Genomic DNA, 23,512 nt, shown 5'->3' on the forward strand with positions numbered 1-23,512 from the left:
TTTTTAATCTTAGCCATTCTGACTGGTGTGAGATGGAATCTCAGGGTTGTTTTGATTTGCATTTCCCTGATGGCTAAGGATGTTGAACATTTTTTCAGTACACAAGCACTCTTATCACTAAGCCACATTTTAAAGTCATCTAGGCCTTGAACCTACACTATAGTCCAGGTAGGACTTGAACTTGGAACCCTCTTAGGCCTGTACCACCTGCTACTACATCAGCTCAGATTTTTAGATGAACAGATGTGATGTACTATAGTTACAGTAGGAAAGAACAGGAGTGGGGTGTGGAGGAACAGACCTGACATGAAATACTGAGCCAAAGAGGCAAGAGGGTCTGGAGTTCAAGGTCATCCTTGCCTACAAAGAGAGTTTGAGACTAGCACATGAGGTCCCATCTCAAAAGCAAATAACTAAAAAGGAAAGAAAATTAAAAAATAGGAGTTTGAAGTCAGGTGAAATAAGTTCACACTAGCCCTTTCCCTTTCCAGCTCTGTTACCGTGGGTGTTTAGTTGAACTATGTTACTAGTTGCTTTTTCTGTAAAATGGGAATAAATGGAACTAGAGAGATGACTAGTTTCATTTATTCCCATTTTACAGAAATGAGTTAAGAGCACTTGACTCAAGTTCAGTTCCCAACATCGCCGGTGTGGGTGCTGGGAACTGAACAGAGTGTAAGCAGAGAGACACCTTTAGTGCCCTGCTTCCTGTGCCCATTTTCATTTCTAAGGCTTCATGAATGCTAGGAAGCCATCTAGTATTTTCTCACTTGAAACAGATTCTTAAAAATTGCTTCTATTAATCCTTTTCTTCTTCAACCTTTACCAGGTAACCCAGGTTGGGCCTCAAGCTTGAGCTCCTGGTGTTTCTGCTCCACCTCCCATTTTCCTGTAAGCAATGGGGTGTTTTTGTAATAACTCAATTGGAAAATGCATAGTGACATTTCACTGTGGCAAGATCTATAAAAATATTGCTTTCAACTGGCTGTAATTAATTAAGGGAGACACAAAGACACGGTGCCTTTTGAGAAAGCTCGGGGCTTTTGAAGATCACAGTGGTCTGTTGTTGGGGCCTTGTCTTGGCTGATCTGAATGTCTTAAAGGATGTTCACGAACTGGGATAGGGGATATGAGGGGAAGATGGCCTAGAGTGTGTGTTGGGGGAGGGCATTGCTAAAGGCACCCAAGGTAGGAGGGGCTTCAATAAAGCAGCCAGCCCAGGCAGCCATCTTCCCAGAAGCTCCTGGGAGATGACCATTATTTACAAGTCTAAGGATGTGAAATGACTAGCAAGCAGATCATTAACTGACCAATATCTATGGTTAGTAAACAATACGGAGCGCGAAGCAGTGTGACTTGCTGCCTATCTGTGCACTCTCTGTTGAGGGGAAGGTTTCTGCATCCTTGTCCTTGATTTGACTGATTTCCTTTGACTTTTCGATTAGGGAGGATAATTGTATTATTTCTGATTTTACTTTAGCATTATTATGTCTTCCTAATTATGAAAATAATATACTTAGTTTTTGTTGCTTAGAGACAGGATCTCGTGTATCCCAATATGGTGGTTTGAATAGCTTTGGTTCCCATAGATTCATGTGTTTCAATGCTTGGCCATAGGGAGTGGCACCGCTAAGAGGTATGGCCTTATTCGAGGAGGTGTGGCCTTGTTGGAGGAAGTGCATCACTGTGTAGGAGGGCTTTGAGGTCTCCTATGCTCAGGTTCCACCCAGTGTGCATGATAGTCTCCTGGTTAACTGTGGATCAGTATGTAGAAGTCTTGCCTCTCTCTTCCAGCACCATGTCTGCCTGCACACTGCCATGCTTCCCACCACGATGATAGTGGACCAAGCTGAAACTGTAAGCCAGTTACATGAAATGTTTGCCTTTATAAAAGTTGCCTTGGTCATGTCTCTTCACAGCAATGAAACAGTAACTAAGACACCCAGGCTGGCTTCCTGCTCACCATATAGCCAAGGATAACCTCGAACTCTTCATCCTCCTGCCTCCACCATGAGAGTGTTGGGGTGGCAGACAAGTGTCATCACTCCTGGAAGTGTTTTAAGAGATATCCATACAATACTGAACAAGGCAAAGGCCCTCCTCTGTGGAGGGTTTATTTAGGGGACATCAGGACATTGGGAATGAGGGTATCAGATTAATATCTAAGCAGTGTTCTAATCATAATAGATATTCCTGAGCGTTTTTAGGGAGGAATACTGCTTATCTGGTCATCGGGGAATAACTGTTTGAAGAATATATGACATTTTGACATGCAAATAAAAAGGAATCCGAGCTCTAGATGTAAAGACTTTTGGAGTATTCGAGGAAGAGACAGGTGGCTAAGGCAGCTGGAACCCAGTGAGTCAGGGCAGGCGTATGATTAGTCAGGAAGGAGGCCGGCCAGATACGATCTGTAGTTATGGTTTTAAGAAAAGTCTGAAGCTTATTACCATGGTAAGGCATGCTGCTGGGCCATGCTTTCCCATGGATTCTTTGTATTTATATATTCTCTGTGTGAGGAGGGCGTGTAAAGGGCAGAGGAGAGGAGTCTGTTCTTCCCCCCACTGTGTGGGTCCTGGGGTGGTCAGTCTTGGCAACAAGCCCTTTTTACCCACTGAGTCATCTTGCTGGGCCCCTACAGGGCACTGTAAGCAAGGGATGAGCTGAGGCTGGCTTTTTTTTGAAATGGCCTCACTGGCTGTCAGGGGAGAACAGAACCAGACAAGGACAGCTGTGACCACACAGCGGTGCGTGAGCAGCACTGCAACATTCCCTCTTCCTTCTTAATAACATCCGTTTTGAGCAAATGGGGAGTGCTCTTGAGCATGAAGAGTTGACTAGGGATAGAGACAGTGTGGCTGGCCTCTAGGAGGTCTATCCTTGGCTGGTAGGCAGCAAACTGAAGTTACAGCTACTATAGAAGCAGGGTTGTGGAATTACGAAGACTCTGATATTAAAGAATTTGTTTTGTTTTTTATGGCAGGCTTCAAACTCTTAGTGATCCCTCTACCATAGCTTCCTGACTATCAAATTTACAAGCGTGAGCCATCATCCTTGTATCTGATAGGTCATATTTTATGGTTTCTTTTTGTGTGTTAAATGAAGTGGGGGAAGTCTACAGTGTTTACTCTTGGTATCTGTGTTTCTCTGTGTAGCCCAGGCTATCATGGAACTCACTCTGTAAACCAGACTGGCCTTGAACTGAGAAGTTTACCTGCCTCTGCCTCCTGAGTGCTGGGATTAAAGGTATGCACCGCAGCGCCTGACTCTTGGTATCTGAATGGTTATTAAATGCTTGTTAATAAAAAAACAGTTCCTGGAGCTCAGCTGTGAACTCACAATCTTTCATTTATCATGGCAATCTATGACATAGGCAGGTTGTAATTCCCCCTTTATGATTGGGGAAAATGAGGTGTAGGGAAATTAAAGAAGTTGGTGGAGGTCTTTTTTCTTAAAATTTTTATTTATTTGAAACTATATAGGTCTGACTGTCTTAAAACTCAGGCTGGCTTTGAACTCACAGAGATCTGCTTGCCTCTGCCTTCCAAGTGCTGGGATTAAAGGCATGTGTTACTATACCTGGCCTGCTGAAGGTCTTAAAATCAGTAATTGGCTGAGCCTAACCGGATTGTAGGCCTCTCTAACTGGAAATGTTTCTTTCCAGCGAGGTCTGTTACTTCCTGGCCCAGTGCAGAGGATGCAGAGATGGGAAATAAAGCAAGCCATAACCTGGAACCTCAAAAAGTATACAGTCACGGGGAGAGGGGATTTAGTTACAAGAACACAGCAACAGTGTCTGTGGACTGGACCAGTACTCCCTGTCAGCATGAGCAGGAGATGAGAAGAGACTGGTGCTCATAGGGGACAATAGGCCAACAGCAAACAAGAGTGTTTGCATTGGGCCTGTGAACTAAGCTGTTGCTAAAAGTAAAGAGAGGTAAGGAGGGCATTTCGGGTTAACTGCCAATTTGAAGAGAGGGCATCTCAGGCAAGCCACCAGCTCAAGGCAGGGAGGAGGCCATTTCAAAGGCCAGAGTCCATGCACTTTGGGTTTTGCTTTGATTTTTTTTTCTAGTTTCTTTCTTCTTGGCTTAATGTAATATGCTTCCATTGGTATATGTGTTATGGGACCGTGGATCTATGTGGTCCCTGATCCCAGTCATCTGTTTCCTTCATGCACATGTAGTCTGGAAGCTAACACAAGCACAAGCTCTTCTGGAATAGCCTTTCAGAACTCTGCTTATGAGCACTCCTGAAGAGGCTAGCCACACTGTCCTTTCATTCCCTCACCATTTACCTGCTGGGCAGGATGAATGCCTACTGTGTGCTAGCTTCAGAGGCACAGAGTAGATAAGGGCCATGCCTACTGTGTGCTAGCTTTAGAGGCACAGAGTAGAGAAGGTAAAGCCTACTGTGTGCTAGCTTCAGAGGCACAGAGTAGAAAAAAGGCCATGCCTACTATGTGCTAGCTTCAGAGTGGACAGTGCCTAGGGAATGACAAGGTTGACTGCTAGCACACATGCACATATCTACAAGCTTGTACACACACATACATTTATTTTGAAAAATGACTGCTAGTTTGGAGGAGCTGAATGCCCACATTATCCAGCACTTAGACCCTTTTCATTCAGTCAGTAGGCACTGAATTGGGAGACTGTTAATCATGAGGCTGAAGCGAAATGATTTCATTGTGGTTTTTTGTAAACCTTTAAAATCATGAAAATGTGAAAGGAAGACAGTCTTGATTAGTCTGCATTGGCTGCCCATCTCCTTGACATAGTTTATTCCCAAGGCTGGGCTTTTCTGCAGGAAGCAAGATTTTTAAGATTACAAAATATCAAACTGAAGTGGCACTGTTACTGGGAACCAGTAACACTGGCAGCATGACTGTGGGTAGAGGTTGGGGTGGGTTTCCACAGGTAGCAGGTTCCCAAGTCTTAGATGCTACCACAGAGTGTTTTTAGAATATCACAAATATACAGGGACAGAGTGTGTGGGGAGAAAGGAAGAGATAGAGAGAGGCAGAGAAAGAGGCAGACAGACAGGTGCACACACACACACACACACACACACACACACACACACACCGGGAGGTGGGGGAAGCCACATTTAGCAAGCTGGCCTATGGCTTCTTGACCTTTTGGCTAACATCAAGTGCAACATGCTGGTCCATTCAACAGGCATTTGTATTCACGCAGGGGACAGAGACATTCTGGCAGAATTGTGGCAATGTTGCAGTCTTTTTGGAATGTAGTCAGATAATAGCTCAACATTCAAAGTACTCATATAGGGGCTGCAGAAATAGCAGTAAAGCATCTGCCATCCATGCACAAGGACAAGCTGGATGCATCAGTCAGCTCCTGTAATCAACACTGGGGAGATGGAGACGGGAGGATTCCTGCAAGTTCCAGCTTTAGTGAGAAAACCTGTCTCAAAATATTAGATGGAGGGTAATAGGGAAGGCATGTGATGTTTGCCTGTGGTTGCTGCAAACTTGTGCACACTCCCTTGTTCCTACAAAGACATAAGTATGCGCATATACATCTCTCTCTCTCTCTCTCTCACATACACACACACACACACACACACACACACACACACACACACACCTCATAGGTTTTGACCCAGCAACCTTACTGATGTTAGCTTTTATTAAATACTGAGACATTTATATGTTCTGAAGAGAAACATAAGAGTTTGTCCACAGGAAATAGAAACCTTAGTATACAAAAACAAAAAAACAAACAAATAAACAAAAACCCTTCACTGGACACAAAGTGAAGGCATCTAGAAGTTATTGTTTACCCACTATGAAATGCTATACAGCTGTTAGCAAGGCTAAGTTGTCTCCCAGGTTATTTCTGAGAGACAGATGAGATCCAGAAAGTGTCTGTGATAGGAGTTCACGCTTGTGAGATAGAATTCATGCTCTTTCCTCAGTTTCTTATTTTTGCTTCCCTTTCTCTCTGTCTCTGCATATACAATATCTATATGCCCGCATTTGCATTATAATTTTATTAATATGGAGAACAATCTATTAATCAGCTTTGCACTATGACAACAAAACACCTGAGGCAGGAAGCTTGTATAGGGAAAAGCTGTATTTACCTCACAACTTTGGAGACTCAAAGGCTAAAACCAGTTGGCTCTATTAGTTTGGTTTCTGGTGAGGTCAGCAGGTGTGTGTGTGTGACCTAGTTAGGGTTTACATTGCTGTGAAGAGATACTGTGACCAAGGCAACTCATAAAGGACAACATTTAATTGGGCTTACAGGTTCAGAGGTTCAGTTCATTATCATCAAGGCAGGAGCATGGCAGCATCCAGGCAGGTATGGCATAGGAGGAGCTATATCTTGTTCCAAAGGCAAACAGGAGAAGACTGGCTCCCACATGGTTAGAAGGAAGGTCTCAAAGCCCACCCTCCACAGTGACAAACTTCCTCCAACAAGGCCACAATTCCTAATAATGGTACTCCCTGGACCAAGCATATTCAGACCACCACAGTATGTATTTATGTGTATAATATATATATATATATATATATATATATATATATATATATATATATATCATATAAGATATAGTGTAACCCAGTCTCCTGAAGATTTCCTGCTAGGCCCCACCTCCAGAAGGCACCACAGGACTACTCAATATTGCCATGTGGAGAACAAGCCCTTAGTCGCCCTGGGCCTGTGGAGAGACAGTGGTCATCTTCCCATCACAGCACCGTGGAAGAGGGAAGACTCCTCTCAGCTGGATGCCAGGGGATTGGTTGAGAGGGATGCAACGGGCAGAAAAATGAGGATGCAGTGGGGAGCCAATAAAATCAAGAGTTTCACTGGGAAAGTACACATAAGATCTTAATTGTGTATGTTTGCTAAACTGTGTTGTAGGCTGGGAGGAGGGACTGTCACTTCAGAAATGGTCAAACATGTGTGTGAGGGTGTGTGTTGATGTGGATCTCAGATTGAGGAAATTTAGTTGTATTTGACAGAATCCTTCTTACCCCAACTCTACAAGTATTATTTGAGTTTTTTTTTTAAAGATTTTATTTATTTATTATGTAAGTACACTGTAGCTATCTTCAGACACTCCAGAAGAGGGTGGCAGGTCTTGTTACGGGTGGTTGTGAGCCACCATGTGGTTGCTGGGATTTGAACTCTGGACCTTCGGAAGAGCAGTCAGGTGCTCTTACCCACTGAGCCATCTCACCAGCCCCTTGAGTTTTTAAATTATAAATGAAAATCAGTTTTTCAGACAAGGTCTCACTTGCTACCCTGACTGACCTGAAACTCTCTTATGTAAACCAGATTGGCCTTGAACTCACTAAGATCCACCAGTCTCTGCTTCCCAAGTGCTGGGATTAAAGACATTAACTACCATACCCCCACACTGCCTTATGTTTTGATGCAGGCTCCTTCTTTCACCAGTTTGGTAGACTAGCTGGTTAATGAGCCCCAGGGACCATCCTCCTGTCTCTACTTCCCCAGCTCTGAGACTACGACTCCATGCTTTTTTGTGGGGGAGACAGGCAAATCTGGGTCCTCATGTTTGAGCAGTAAGTGCTTTACTGTCCACCACTCCTGGAATCTGCTATAAAGACAGTAACTCCATCCATAAAGGCTCTGCCCTCATGAGCTCATAATTTTTCACAAAGGCACACTTCCTTACTCCCTCACAGTGGGGTCTGGGTTCCGTGTCTGAGTTTCGGAGGTTCATGAACAGTCTGTAATGGGCTCCTTGGTCCAGGCAGGAATGAACACAACTGAAAGCTGGAGATGTGACCATGTTTCTCTCCAGGGGTGAAATACTTTCAGCTCTTAAGAGGAACTGCTATGCTGACAAGGAGCAAAGATGCCGGGATGGTTTCCATTTGGTTCTTATCATGCCCAGATTTCCAGGGTGACATAGAATGTCATCTCTCTGTGTTGACAGGTCTGTGTAAATCTGGAGACCCACTATCCATTGAGGTTAGACCCATCTGTCTTCAGCCTCTTTGTATAGTCACTATGAGGGTGTCAATGGAGCTCTTCCTGGTGGTAACAGCGAGTGAAAACTGATCCTGCTGGGCCTCAGCAGCTGGGGTAGGTGCCAGGGGCTGAGCAGCCCAACTCCCTGGGGATCAGGTCCACCTAAGTTATTTCCCAGAAGCTCCCAGGATGGGAAGACTAGGCTAAGTTCAGTCATCGCTACTGACATAGCTCTTCTAATAAATGGAGGTATGCCTCACAGAGTCAGCCATGACCTTGTGTCCTGATCACTCTGTTGCTTTGATAAAATACCCGTCAGAGCAACTTAAGGCAGTTTGAGGGTCCAGTCCATCATGGCAAGGTCATCAAGGCGGCAGGTGCTTGAGTGGAAGCTGCCTGTGCTATATGAGGTCAGAAAGCAGAGCCCGGTGGATGCTGGTACTCGCCTCACTCCTTTCCTTTGATTCGGTCCAGGACTCCAGCTCAGGGAATGGACCTGCTCATAAGTAAGTGTAAGAGCTAAAGTTAACCAGGCAGTTCCACTTGCCTAGGGACAGGATAATTTCCCGGAACACTACGGCAGATGTGCTTGATCACATGTAGGTGGGAAGAGCATAGTCAGGAAATACATCAGGATGTGTGCTTGTCCCTGATTGAGCCTGATGGCAAATGCAGGGACTTATGGATTTTTGCTGTTTTAAACCCCTACAAAACCTAACTGTATCCACTCCCAGGAATCCCAGGGTGGACCTGACCGGGGTCTATCCTGGTCAGTATTTACTTAATTAAAGCTTGCTTCAGATTTGGTTCAAAATTGTGGAACTAGTTTTTCTCTTGAGAATCTCAGTATGAACCACAATTGAGGCAGATCTTCCTTCCCATGTCTGTTCACCTAATCCACATAGTGCCTCACAGGCTGGCTCCGAGGCTAGTTTCCTAGGTGATTTCAGTCCAGGTCAAGTCAAAAGTATTAACCGGCACAATTTTTTTTTTTTCAAATTTGCTTTTTTTTTTTTTTTCCTTTTTTCTTTTGAGACAGGGTCTCAGGCTGCCTGGGAACTTGATAGGTAACTGAAGTCGACCTTGCTTATATGATCCCGTTTCTACTTTCTGGCATTGAGGTTAAAGCACACTCTCACATGTGGTTTATAAGGTGCTAGAAATGGGCTCCAGGCTTTGACCCAGCTATGCAAGCACCCCAACTGAGCTACAGCCCCAGACCTTTTCATAATGTATCACCACTTAGTACATTCATAGAGCGGGGCAAACATTAGCTACCTCATTCTAATACATTTGTTCAACACTAAAGAAAAACCCTGCTGGGATTACAGGAAAGAAATCTTCTTTATCCTATTGCTAGGTTCATGTCTGACACCCCAACAACAAATGAGGCTAACAAGAGAAAAGGTTAAGAATTTATCCATATGGGTTGAATATCCCTTATCCGAAACATCTGGAACCAGAAGTATTTTGAATGCTGATTTTGAAATGTTTGCATATATTTGCATAGGCACAATGAAATATCCTGGTGATGGGGCCCAAGCCTAAACACTAAATTCATGTATGTTTCATATCTTCCATATACATACAGCCATATCATTTAATACCATATTTGCAGTGTATTTCTGTATTGATTATGACTTTGTTACTCCACATTTGGTATGGAATTTTCAGCTTGAATTGGTGCTGAAAAGGTTTCAGGCTAGGGATGTCGTTCAGAGTAGACTGCTGACCCAGTATACAGGGCTCATCCCTAGCACTGTAGGAGGGGGAAAGAAAAGGATGATTTCAACCGTTTATATGCGGGGTATGGTGTCTTATACCTATAATTCCAGCACTTTAAAGGCTGGCACAGGAAAATTGCTGTGAGTTTAAGGACCCATGTCACCATAAAATATTCCAGGTGTTTAAGCATTTAAGACTTTTGAGGTTTCATGGGACCATGTGGTGAAGTGTCATAGGACTACGTGGAGGTCAGAAGTCGAGCCCAGCTGTTAGTCCTCAGACACTGCCCACCTTGTTTTTGTTCATGTGGCCAGGGTCCCTCACTGACCTAGCTGGCTGGCTAACTCGTCAACCCCGGGCACCCTCCTTTCTTGGCTTCCCAATACTGGAATTACACGTCGCTGACTTTTTTTCATGGGTTCAAAGAATCAAAATCAGGTTCTTGTGCTTCTGCAGCAAGCATCTTATAGATTGAGCCCTCCCCAAATGCCCTGAGTGACATTTCTTTCCTTTGGGTGTAGGACAGGACATCTGCCACTCAGTCTTCAGGGAATAAGAGCATGAGGAGGTCCAAGTAACCTCCCTATCTCTGCCATTTCCTCAAATGCCATGGTGCCCTATGTTCCCATCTCGGGTTAACATGTTCTAAGCCTCATTCCGGCTCTTCCCCAGGTTCTTAGTGCCCACTGTGCCCTTTTTCCTTCTGATAACTATTTTTATATAAATGGAATTCATCCAACATGTGATCTTTTGTGCCTGGCTCATTTCTTTACATCATCTTTTCAAGGATCCCCTGAGTTCTAGCACTTCAAACCTTGCTGCTAAATGTTGCACTTACAGGAGGGTACATTCTGTGTATACACCCATCTGTAGATGGGTAACAAAAACTAGTCCTCACTCCATCACTGGGCTCTACCCCACAGCCATAAATACCTGAGTATAGGATGCAGATACTCTAGTTTAATAGTATTCCTATCTCCTTTCTTCATCTCAATCCCTCTGTCTTTAACTGCCGATGTCTCAGTGTTTTGTACACATGTGCATGCACATGCACGCGCGCGCACACACACACACACACACACACACACACACACACACACACACACACCACTGACCATCAAAACTGATGCATGTGCTCAGAGTCAAGCCAAGGGAAACACAATTAGGAGCTTCCAGAAGCAAGAGAAAACTTCCATACAGAATGACTTTGATTTCCCTCCAAGTTTTCCTGCCTAGAAAATTCACTGCTTTCAACGAATTGAAGCAAAGGAGAAATTGTCACTTCCACTTACAGCCAAAGGTATTTCAGGTGGCCGACTTGAAATACCCTGTACACATGAGCCATGGCTGAGGCCCTGAGTCAGCCCAGCCAGTCGCCTCAGGCTATCTCTGCAACAGGATCAGTTCTGCCACCTCCCAGCACTCTGGGCGTTAAATGACATCTCAGCAAGCGTGTGTGTGTGTGTGTGTGTGTGTGTGTGTGTGTGTGTGTGTGTGTGTGTGTGTGTGTGTGTGTGTGTGTGTGTGCATGTGTGTGTAAGAATGGCACCGTTAATTTGTGGAGGTCAGAGAAGAATTTGTAGAGAGGGGTCTCTCCTTCCACAGGTGGGTCCTGGGCATTGATCTCAAGCTATAAGGCTAGCTATCACAGCCATACGCGAGTTCTGGGGATAGAACACAGGTCCTCATGCAAGTGCTTTCCCAGGTTAGGCCATCTTCCAGCCTCATTTCTTTTTCTTTTCTTTCTTTTTTTCCAAATTGAAATTAGCATTTCTTTGATGAAGTGAAGGAGAAAGAGGAGGGAGAAGAGAAGGAGGAAGAAGAGGAGGAGGAGGAAGAGGAGNAGGAGGAGGAGGAGAAGGAGGAGGAGGAGGAGGAGGAGGAGGAGGAAAAGGTACCAATGGCCAATCCTGCTAATACTCTGACATATTAGGTGCTCCTAAGCGTTTAGAGGTCCTTCATCTTCTCCAGTGGCACCTTGTGCATATTCTCCATGTTAATTCTCAGTTGTTTCTATTACTGCTATCAGGCATAGAACTAAAACAGGGATGCTGAGGTACACCTATCCCTATGGGGTTGCTGTATCTGGCTGCATACTGGAGTCCCCCAAGTCACATTTAATACAGTCCTCCACTTTCCTTTCAGAGTGGACTAGAGGCCTGCAGTTCAGAGGGAAGACAATATTCCCAAGGTCTGGGCAGAGCAGAAGTCAGTCTGAACCTCTGTGTGTGTGTGTGTGTGTGTGTGTGTGTGTGTGTGTGTGTGTGTGTGTGTGTTGAAGGAAACAAAAAGCAAGGCTAGGATGTAGCTCATTATGTTTGCCTAGCACACACAAGGCCCTGTGTTCCATGCTTAGCACTGTATAAACCAGGCATGATGGTATGTGCCTGAGAGACAGGAAGAAGGATCAGAATCCAAGGCCGTCCTCCACTACATATGTATTTGAGGCTAGCCTAGGCTATGTAAGACTCAGTCTTTAAAGAAAACAAGCAAGCCAGCAAACAAACAAAAACCTAACTTGAAAAAAAAAAAGTCCCAGGGCTGGAGAGATGGCTCGGCAGTTGAGAACACTGGCTGCTCTTCCAGAGGTCCAGGCTTCAACTCCTAGCACCCAGATGACTGCTCACAACTGTCTGCAACTCCAGTTCCAACTGATCTGACACTGTCACACAGATATACATGCAGGCAAAGCACCATCACACATAAAATAAAAATGAATAAATTGTTAGAAGAAAGAAAGCAAGAAAGAAAAAGTCCGTTTTTCAATCTAATCACAGTGTGAAACCCTCAGGAAACTTCTGATCCAAATGTCTGCCCACTGTTCCAGGCTGAAAGGAAGCAGATGAACTTAGGGTGCCACTGTCCTAGACCAGACATTCGTAACAGATTATAAAAGACACTGATGCTCTTATTACTATTTGTAAACATTCAAAACCTTGCCGTGGATAGAGATATGCAGAATTAAGGTTTTGTGGGTCAACCTGTCCATTACATCCCCCCACTTTCTGAAAAAAGGAAAAGGAAAGAGAACAAAGCGTACCTAGAAGAACATCAATCCAGGACTTACTACTGTTCCTAATGACTCAGTTGGCTGTAGGCAGAGATGCTGCAGAAGTGTGCCAGTACTTAACGGGCAGGTCTAAGGCATGTTTCAGGTGACATCACATGCTAGAGGCTCAGTTTTGCTGTGGAGACCGGTCTGAGTGAAGTTTACTTTGCTTATGCTTTGTAAAATTTTGGTCCAGGGATCTGTGAAGAGCAGAGCATCAGAGTAGGGAGCCTATGATTAAGTCAGAGCTGCTCACCTCAGGGTACTGGGAAGCAGGATCCCAGTATCCCCTTCAAGGTCATGGACCAGTGACATAACAGCCTTCTACTTAGAGGTTCACTCAGCTCATATAGTGGGTTACAAGACATTGAACTTAGGATGTAAGACTAGCCAGTTCATAGGCCTATATGCTGACTGACTACCAAGCTTTTGTTTGAGTTGTTCGTTCTCTCTCTCTCTCTCTCTCTCTCTCTCTCTCTCTCTCACTGGAGACAGAGTCTTATGTATCCCAGGATATTCTTTTTTTTTCTCTTAGGCTATTCTTGAACTTCTGATAATTCTGCCTCAGCTGGGACTACAGACATGTGCCACCATGTCCAGCTAGGTCTAAACCTTTAACATATGAGCCTTTGGGGTACATTTGAAATTCAAACTATAGCACAGGGCCCAAAACAAAACAAAATCTTACATTATTATAAAAAGATAATTCTAAGAAAAAGATAAAATCTTGTCACAAAGACTAAAAACAAGCAGAAGTTAAAGATTGTTGTCTTGGCCTGAGCTGAAGTTCATTTGGTAGTCTTGTCCATCCTGCATTCTTTCCCCAGCACCACATAAAACTGCGTGTGGTACTGAACACCTCTACTCTCCCCCAGCTTTTGGGAAGTGGAGGGTGGAGGGTCAGAAGTTCAAGGGTGCACCATGAATTTCAAGGTCACGCTGGGCTATTCAAGACTCTGTAATAAGTAAGCATATGTTGCATTCATTTGAATCATTGTGGGATGGGATCCAGGCAGGTGTGATAACATGATTAAAAGAACCCGAAGGACTACAAAGGACCATGTAGTCAGGAACCCAGGACCATGTGGTTGATGGGGATATAGGGATGAATGTTCCCAGAGGGACTGGCCTCGTGTAAGACAGGACAGAATCTGCACAGGGGCCAGAATCATTTGTGTGCTGTTGCCTCTTCCCTGTCACTTACACTGCAAAGACAGTATAAGATCATCTGCAGCAGTGACCTCCAGACACACAAGCTCCAGGGCAGCACACACCCTTTCTATAGCATTTATGTGCATTCCTGAGAAGCGAGGTACTTACTAACATCTCAGGCTAGCTTCAAATAGCTCTGCAGCTGGGGACGACCTCGAACCAGCAGAGGATGACCTTGAACTTCGAATCCTCCTACCTTTACCTCCCAAGTGCTGGGATTACAGGTGTGTACAGCTATGCCTGTCTTATGCAGTGCTGGGTCTGGAACCCCGACCTTTGTACTAGTTAGGAACACTATTAAGTAAGTCACATCTCCAGACCCAAAGAGTGATTTCATGTGAAACCTGGTCTGGTGAGTAGTGATCCTTGAAACCCTGAAGTCTAAAGGGCTGTAGAAAAGTAACTGAAACTCCAGATATTCTCACGCGCTCCTCGGTGTCTGATGCTTTATTCGCTTTGTGTAAACCTTAAATAGATGTGAAGTTTGATGTGAACTGAGACAGAATTCACCCCATACTTTCCTGTTACCAAATTTAGCTGTCCCACAAACTAAAAATGTCTACCATGGACACGTATTTTCAGCTCTGGGTCACTGCTTTGACACCTGTGTGTGATGATGATCAGCCTGGCTGGCTGGCAGATCAGATGACCCATGTGTTAACACGGGCGCTGGCACACCATAGGAATTCTCCACATACCTGCTGCTTGTACAGAGATATTTGATTCCTAAGCAACCATGAAAATCTGTGTGTTGGTTCCTAAAGAGGTCAGGTTACTGGGCATTAACAAGTTTCTAAAAATGTGTGCTTCTGCTTACCGGCCTGACACATGCTGATCTAAAGGTACCACAGAGAAGCCTATCGGAGGCAGGGTTTCAACAGAATTTCCCTGGAGTAATTTGCCTTTCTCTGAGGCAGTGTTTTGTAGATCTTATTCTGAAGAGTCACAGTTGTTAATAAGTTTCTAAGAAAAAGAGGCGGAGAGTGTAGTCAATGAATTTGCAAATGACTGCATAAGCACACAAGGAGGGGGTTTCTTGGCTGTTTCGCAGTTCTGCAGTATTGGCCCTAACATGTGCTAGGCAAGCACACCATGCCTGAGGCTGCAGCTGTGCCTGGGCTGCAGCGCTACCTAGCTGCTGCAGACTGGAACTCTTTGAAAGCTGCCTGACCTCAGCTCTGCTCTGGCTGCTGTTGACTTTGCATTAGATACATAACTGAACATGACTTTGAACTTCTGATCCTCCTGCCTCTAACTGAATGCTGGAATTACAGGTGTGTGCCCCAGGCCTGTTTTGTTGGTTTTTGTTTTCTCTTTTGTTTTGAGTGATTGTACAAATTGTCCATGTCCCTTTATCTCTGGCCCTCCTGTTCCTACCTCCTGAGTTGGGGGATTATGGAATCAATATCTATTTTTTGTTTCAATGTTGAGGGTAGAATACAGGGTTTTTATATTCACCAACTGAGTTATGTCCTAGTCCTGGGACCAACATTTTAAAAATGGAATAAAGAACACCAAGTCCAAGGAGCTTGCCTCTGAGGTACTGAGGGGGCAGAGTCCAGGGTGCTCTTCTTCCTTCTCTACCTCATGGCAATCTTTGTGTCTCTTCTCTCTCCTCTCTCCACACTCTCCTAAAGCATGGCTCTCCTCTTTCCTCTTCTCCCAGTCTCAAGCCCAAGAAATCCTAACATCCCACCTCTGTCTGTCCTCCTCAGCTACTAGGTGCTGACATCTTAATTTACCAGTCAGAACCAACTCAGGCAGGTTTCTAGAAGCTATGTGCAGACCCTCTTGTGCAAATAGTTTTGTGGGGGAACATAATTAGCATTTGTAATACAAGCAGCTACCAAGGGCATTGGTGGAGGTGCAGCCTCAGTGGCAGTTGAAGGCCCAGGACTAAAGGGGTCATGCAAAGTTGAGGCTTGGCACTATGAAGAGAGCCTATGAGAGGCTATCGGTGAAAGTGCAGCCTAGCTGCAGTAGAGACCCCAGCACATTGTAGATACCAGGACCACGGAATGACCACCAAGAACAGCAGCAGCAGTGGAGGAGAGTCAGCCAGAACCTAGAGTGCTGCAGAGGGCAGAGCTGGCGAAGTGCCCCAAGCCCTTTGGAGGATCCCAGAAGATCATGTGTGGATCCCAGACACTGGAACAAGAAGCTGTGAAGTTGAAGTTGCCTCGGAGACCCTCAGATGTTCGAGATGCCAGAGCTGTGGAATACCTGCCAAGGAAAGCTGCTAACAGGAAGTGGAACAAGCCCAAGATCAAGATGTGTCTTGCAGTCATTGTAGCTGGAAGGAGTTGGACATCAGATATGGAAATGCAGAGTTGGAGTTTGTCCATCTGGTTTTCGGTCTTGCTTTGGTCCAGTATTTCCTTACTATGACGTTTTAGAATGTATATCCTGTGCCATGACATGTTGAAAGTATGCGATCTGCTTTTTGCTTTTGATTTTATATGGTATTACAGTTAAGAGATTACATGAGTCTCAGAAGAGACTTTGAACTTTGGACTTTTAAACATTGTTGAGCCTGTGATAGACTATGTAGACTTTTGAAGTTGGGCTAAATGCATTTTGCATTATGTTATGGCTATAAGCCTATGGGATGTGTTGGTTAGAGTAGGAATGGCCCTCATAGATTGCATGTGTTTGAATGCTTGTCCCACAACGAGTGGCACTATTAGAAGGTGTGGCCTTGTTGGAAGAAATGTGTCACTGTGGAGGTGAGCTTCAAGGTCTCACATATAAGCTCAAGCTACACCCAAGTGTAGAAGACAGTCTCCTCCTGGCTGCCTTTGGGTCAAGATGTAAAACTCTCAGCACCTGCAGAACCATGTAAGCCAACCCTAAGTCAGTGTTTTCTTTTATATGAGTTGCCTTGGTCATGGCATCCCCTCACAGCAGTGAAACCCTAACCAAGACAGAGGAGTTGTTATTGGTTTCCCTTCAGTTCTGAGTGGGAATCATTTGGCATATTGGCCTAGCATTTGTCTGTGTTCAGTGAGTATCCTTTAAAGGCACGAGAAAGAAATGACCATGTTAATGAAGCAATTCAAGGAGAAAAGGGAGCCGAAGCCATCGGTTCCGGTTAAGACAAGTGGTTGCTGACAAGATGCTGAGAGCAACAAGGGGTGTTGTGTTGGGTCTTTGACAGGGAAAGGAGACATAAGTGGGAATCCTGGAAATTTTGAGTCAGTGTGAGGCATTATACTACTAATTTTATATTTTTAGATTTTATATTCTTAGTTTTGATAGGTGCCATTTTCTGTATGGTGTTCATGTTTGTGGCAAAGGGAAGGCTCTAGGGGAGCTCTCTCTGCTACCACTACAGACATTTGGTAAAATCCCAGTAAGAGCTCAGCCGTTTAGTTCATGCAGAAGCCCTCTGACATAACATCCTTTCTCACCTTCCTTTAGAACTCCCTCCAGATTGCTGGTATTAGCTATGACTCTTTGTTATGCATGTCTGTTCATGCGTGTAGAAGTGCGCATATATGTGTGTGGTGTGTATGTGGAAGCCAGAGGTCAACAGTGACTGTTTTTCCTCAGGAGTTGGCTACCATGCTTTTTTAAGACAGGGACCTTCACTGGCCTAGAGCTTGCTCAGCAACACCCAGGGAGCCACCTGCCTCCACCTTCCTGGCTCTATTATCACAGGTACACACCGTTGCATCTCGCTATTTATATGGGCCCTAGGGATTAAACAAAAATCCTCATGATTTACCCGCTGAGCCATCTCCAAAGCTTGCTTGCTTTCTTTCTTTCTTTCTTTCTTTCTTTCTTTCTTTCTTTCTTTCTTTCTTTCTTTCTTTCTAAGCAAACAAACAACTGAGTTAATCACATGAAAAAAATTGGGGTCCCTATAAACTCTACTGCTGGCAGAGAAATGAACCTTGAAAGGCAAGAAGGTTCGGCACAACTTAGTAAAGCTGGGTTGGTTTAAACTTCAGGAATCTGACCCCAAGCAGATTATTGTAAGTATATTTAAGCACAGTACAATTTAGGAAGAAAATTTCCTAGTGTAATACAACCCTGGGTTCACAAGTAGGCATAATTACATAGAAACTCAACTGAAAGCCCATGTCTTTCTTCTAAGAAGAGGGGTTCTAGAGATAGACTACAAATACTAGCTTAAGGGCTTAGGGGAGGATCTGGTGTGATCTTAGTCATACAGATAGTGTGGAGGTCATTTGGGTTATTTAGCCACTTCCGGCCCTGACTGTGGTAGCCTAGAGGAGCCCCTGGCCATACAAATAATGCAAAGGTCACCAAGGATATTAGCCACCTGTGGTCCTGCTTGTGGGAGCTTAATATGGTCGGACCTTTCAGATAATGCAGATCACCTGGCTATTAACTCCCTCCATTCTCAGCTTCCTGGGTAGAAAAACAGGTTATATATCTTTTTTTCTTTGAAAAGACAACCCTGCATGTTTAACATTCCTGATTTCCTTAGTGGTCTGTGGGTGAAAAGATCTTTGTGCTCCCAATAAAAAAATGAGAGGAAAAATATGAAAAGTTTTTTATCTTTGCATGTTGAGTTCTATGATTTCTTCTTGCTTGGGCTTGATCAAACATAGTTTGTATTTTTCAAGAAAAATATCAAGGCCCTCTTTTCTTTTGTTACAACTTGAAAAGAGAGATAAGGGGTAACAGGGTGGTATTTTCCTCAAATGTGCAAAGGACTTGATTGTCAGCAACACACGTGGTCATGCTTTTCTAGCTCTGAAAACTTGGCTTCCTGTTAGCTGAATAATGACAAACTGTTCTCCTAACATCTCAGGTGTCTTCAGTCCAGTCTAGAACTTATTAAGGATCCACTCAGTATACAGCACTAGTCCAGCAATAGTGGAAACTGGTTCAAGTGTCTCTTTAAGCAGAGGTTTCTCAGTTTCAGAGGAGAAGACCTTTGGAAGTTAAAAGCATTTTTAGGCTTGGAAACATAGCTCAGTTGGTAAGAATACTTGCCCAGCACATGCAGGGTCCTGGGTTTGGTACCACATAACTGGGGGTGGACACATACACCCAGCATGTGGGTGGTGGAGGCAAGAGGATCAACATTTCAAAGTCATCTTTAATTACAATAATAAGGTCATCCTGGGCTATGTGAGACTCTGCCAGAAAATAAGACAAAACCAAACCAAGCTCCCTCGTGGGCTGGAGAGATGGCTGAGTGGGCAAAAGCAGTCAGTGTGCAAGCCTGGCCATGTGGATGTTGGGTCTGGATACAGCAGTGCAATGTCTGTAATAATATCAGTGGACACAGGGGTCAGTCCTGGGGTCAGTTAGCTTGGCTTACACAACAGCAAAGAGATTCTGACTCAGACAAGGTGGAAAGACAAGGATGGATGTGCTTTGTAATGTGCGTGTGCCCACTTGTATGCTCACATGCACACATGTATACATACACACAGTTTAAAAGAAAAAGAAAAAAGTCTCCTCATCCCAAAATTTAATTATTGTTCAGGCAAATGCATATAGCTAATAAAAATATTTGAACATACTTTGTAAAGTCGATTTATATTGGAACCAGACCACAGTATCCAACTTATGACTCATTCTGCTAATACTTAACTGATTTTTTTCCTCTGTTCTCTAACTTGTAATCATTATAAGATGATCTGTGATCTGTGATTAATTCTTAACTGCTTAGGTACAGAGCTGAGGTGACCTCACACTCTGATGGGGCCTCCTCAAGTCATCCATTGGAAAGGACCCAAAGAAGCAACCATAATTCCTACCCTCCCTGTCTTTCACAGACTTAGAGCTTTTCTTCCCTGATACCTACTCAGGCTATCACTGCTTGGAAGCACCTAAGACCAGGGAGACCCATTACTAATGGCTGCGAGAAAGCACTGGTGACAAGACATAACTTTGTGCTAAGGCTCAAGATCAAGAGGCTGGGGAGATAAGAAAGCCCATCTGTTAAACTACCTTGCAAGCACAAGGTCCTACCTGACTTCACTTTCCACAGCCCACATAAGAAAGCCAAGCTAGGCATGGTGGCATTTTCTTGTAATCCCAGAGCCAAGGGACAAAGACAAGGCAATCCTTGGAGCTTGTTAGCTAGCCAGCCTTTGCGGCCTACTTGATGAGTGCTTGGTTCTAGTGAGAGACTTTATCTCAAAAGACCAAGATGAGGAATGATAGCTGACATTGTTCTTTGTCCCCCATACATAGCTGCTCATACAAGCACTTGTACCTGCACTGAGTAGACACACACACACACACACACACACACACCTGCATGCATACACTGATACATATACACATGCATGCATGCACATGCACAGACACACAAAGACACACATGCACACGTATGCACACATGCAGACACACACAGAGATACACACACATGCATGTGCATACAAGTGTGCACATACATGTACACACACATTGACCACGAACATGCACTCTTTCACACGCAAGAAAGCATCCAGATGGATACTCTCCCATGATGTGAACAGACTGACAGACTGAGCAGGAACGAGGCAGAGTGACAGCAGAAACCTGCCCAGCACAGCCCACTTTGAGCACAGCAGCGATGGCAGAATTGGACTGTAATGGATATGTGATGAAAGGCACCCGTAAGGTTCTGAAGCATTAAGAGCCCCCTCAACACAGGAGGTGCAGATGAACAGAGGAAGGGGGTAGAGAAAGACATCTGAAAGATTACCCAGTGACAGCCATTGACAGCCAGTGCTGGTACTGTCAGCCACTCTCCTTAGCCTGAGACTCTCCTGGTGTCAGCACAGAAAAGTGGGGTCTCCCAGAAGCCAACAATTTTCACCAGGACAACTCTGGTGAAACATGCTCAGCACTGCCCTGCTTTGTGTAGAAGAGTTGAGATTTACAAAATGCAGAGGATCAGACCCAGGGCTTTATGCATGCTAGGCGAGTACTTTGCCAGTTGAGCCACACCCTGAGCTCCAGGCTTCATCGCAAAGAATGACTTGTTTCTTCACTGTCTTCACTGAGGTCTTCACTGTCAAGAAATTTAACCTGCAGACTCTGGCCTGACCTTCCCACTGTGTTCTCTGAAAGGACCATAGTTAATGTCAGATTCTTTTTTTTTTTTTTCCCAACTGTTGAAAACATCTATGATTATTGCTACTTTTATTATTTTATCTTTTTAATATCTTCAGTGTTATTAGTGTTCCTGGTTTCTGACAAACATCCGGCCAGGTCAAATTAGTGGGAAAACATTTGTCCTTTGCTGAGATGCATTTTCCTGTGACAGTCTGCTTCTAGGTGAACATGAGAATTTAAATGCAGTATTGCACTGTCGTGGCTGGCCTGGTATGATACCCAATAGGCTGGGCAAAAGTAGGATTCAGGAGGAGCTGGTTGCAAATCAGTGAAAAGTGTCCTCCGGGCAAGCACATCTGGTGACTCAGCTTCAGTGTACCGCGTGGAAAGGGATGTCCTTGTTAGGACTGGCTGCAATCAGGCCACAGGCCCACCCGTTCCTATTGAAGCTGAGAATGGTGGCCATGTCCTCCTCACTCAACTGGAAGTCGAAGACCTGAATGTTCTCCTGTATTCGAGAAGGTGTCACAGACTTGGGGATCACCGCCACATTCCTCTCTCTATGGAACCGAATCAGAACCTGTGCTGCAGTTTGCTTGTGCTTTGCAGCCATCTCTTTGATCTTGGGAATCTCCAGTAACACGGGGTCCTCTGGTTTGGCACTAGGCCTGTCTGGGGAGCCCAGGGGACTGTAGGCCGTGATGGTGATGCCCTTGGAGTGACAGTACTGGATCAGTTTTTCCTGGGTGAGGTAAGGGTGACGTTCGACCTGGTTGGTCACTGGCCTATGATCAGTCCAGGCTTGTTCAGGAGCCTTTCAATCTCGAAGTGGTTGAAGTTGGAGACGCCCAGAGCTTTTACCAGCCCCTGGTTCACAGTTCCTCCATGCCCTCCCAAGCATCCAAGAATGTATAGTTACTGCTGAGAGCACTGCCTTTATTATCTGTGGGTAAAAAGACATTTCCAGACTGAAATCTTGTGGCCAGTGGGTTAGATACCGGTTCAGATAGTCGCGCTTCAGATCTAAGAGGGTTTTCTGAAAGGCTTCCTTTACCGGGTTTTTCTCAAAGAAGGTGGGCCACAGCTTGCTGACGATGAAGAGGTCCTCCTGCCACACAGCCTTCTCCTGGATCTTCTCTTGGATGGCTTCTCCCACCTCATTCTCATTTTGATACACATAGGCACAGTCTATGTGGCGATACCCAGCATCAATGGCCGCCTTCACAGCTTCCTTGACATTATCTGGGGGAGACTTCCAGGTGCCCAGGCCCACAATGGGCATCTTGGCTTTGATAAGGAGCGTCACAAAGGCAACCATGGTTGCTGCAGAAACAGTTCAAAGGGAGCAGACGGGAGCCTCTGCCTAAATTCTAATGTCTGATTCTTTCTGGTTCATCAAGTTGACATCTTCCTTCCCTTCCAGTGGCTGGAACTTATCTGCTGAATTAATTTCATGGCATTCTTGCAGGGACTGCACAAGAACTGTCAGGAAGTCTCTATTAAATCATTTTGAAGTAATAAATCCTCATTATAAAAATTTAAACCATACCAAAATGTCAGGAAGTAAAAGTCATTCTGACCGGCATGTTTTTGTCCACACACAAGTCTAGTCTATGAACTCCTACATCCCTAGTGGATGTTTATGTGTGTTTTATTGAGACAGCTTCATATAGTCCAGGTCTGCCTCAAACCTGGCTATGTAATTGATGATGACTCTGAACTCCTGGTCCTCTTGCCTTTATCTCTGAAATTATTGGTGTGGACCACCACACCCTGTTCATAGGGTCTTGAGGATCAAACCCAGGGCTTTGGGCATGTTAGGCAAGCGCTTTACCAATTGATCCGTATCTCTAGCCCAGTCATGTATTGATTTGTGCATTTTAATTTTTAAATTACATTTATCTGTTTATGTGCATGTGTGTGAGCATATGTGCCAGGATGGAGGTCAAGGACAATTTGCAAGAATGGATTCTCTCCTTGTACTATGTGGGTCCCAGAAATCTAACTCCCATCCTCAGACTTGTAGCAAATGCCTTCATCTACTGAGCCATCTTGCTGGCCTGTCTTCTACAAGGATTCTTTAAAGTGGACTTGCTGGGCTGGTGAGATGGCTCAGTGGGTAAGAGCACTGACTGCTCTACTGAAGGTCCTAGTTCAAATTCCAGCAACCACATGGTGGCTCACAACCACCCATAATGAGATCTAACACCCTCTTCTGGTGTGTCTGAAGACAGCTACAGTTTACTTAATTATAATAATAAATAAATCTTTGTGCTGGAGTGAGTGGGGCCGCCCGGAGCAAGCGGGGTTGACCAGAACAAGCAAAGGTCCTAAAAATTCAATTCCCAACAACCACATGAAGGCTCACAACCATCTGTACAGATAAAGTGCACTCATATACATAAAATAAAATACATAAATCTTTAAAGTGGACTTGCTGAGTAAAGAGTCTTAGTAAGGCTGAAATGTTGGAGGCATGTATGTCTCACTTCATTTTATGGGAGCTTTTTTTTTTTTTTTTTTTTTT

General features: G+C 44.5%; 1 protein-coding gene and 1 pseudogene across 1 annotated transcript in view; one reads left to right on the top strand and one right to left on the bottom strand.

The window, feature by feature from the left end:
- Bmerb1 (bMERB domain containing 1) overlaps nucleotides 1-23,512 on the top strand; it is a 117,000-nt gene that overhangs the window by 4,725 nt on the left and 88,763 nt on the right. The gene's annotated exons all lie outside the window — the stretch shown is intronic.
- LOC110329557 lies at nucleotides 21,356-22,303 on the bottom strand (annotated as a pseudogene).

The sequence above is a fragment of the Mus pahari genome, chromosome 12 (genome assembly GCF_900095145.1).
Source record: "Mus pahari chromosome 12, PAHARI_EIJ_v1.1, whole genome shotgun sequence".
In the NCBI taxonomy this organism is placed as follows: domain Eukaryota; kingdom Metazoa; phylum Chordata; class Mammalia; order Rodentia; family Muridae; genus Mus; species Mus pahari.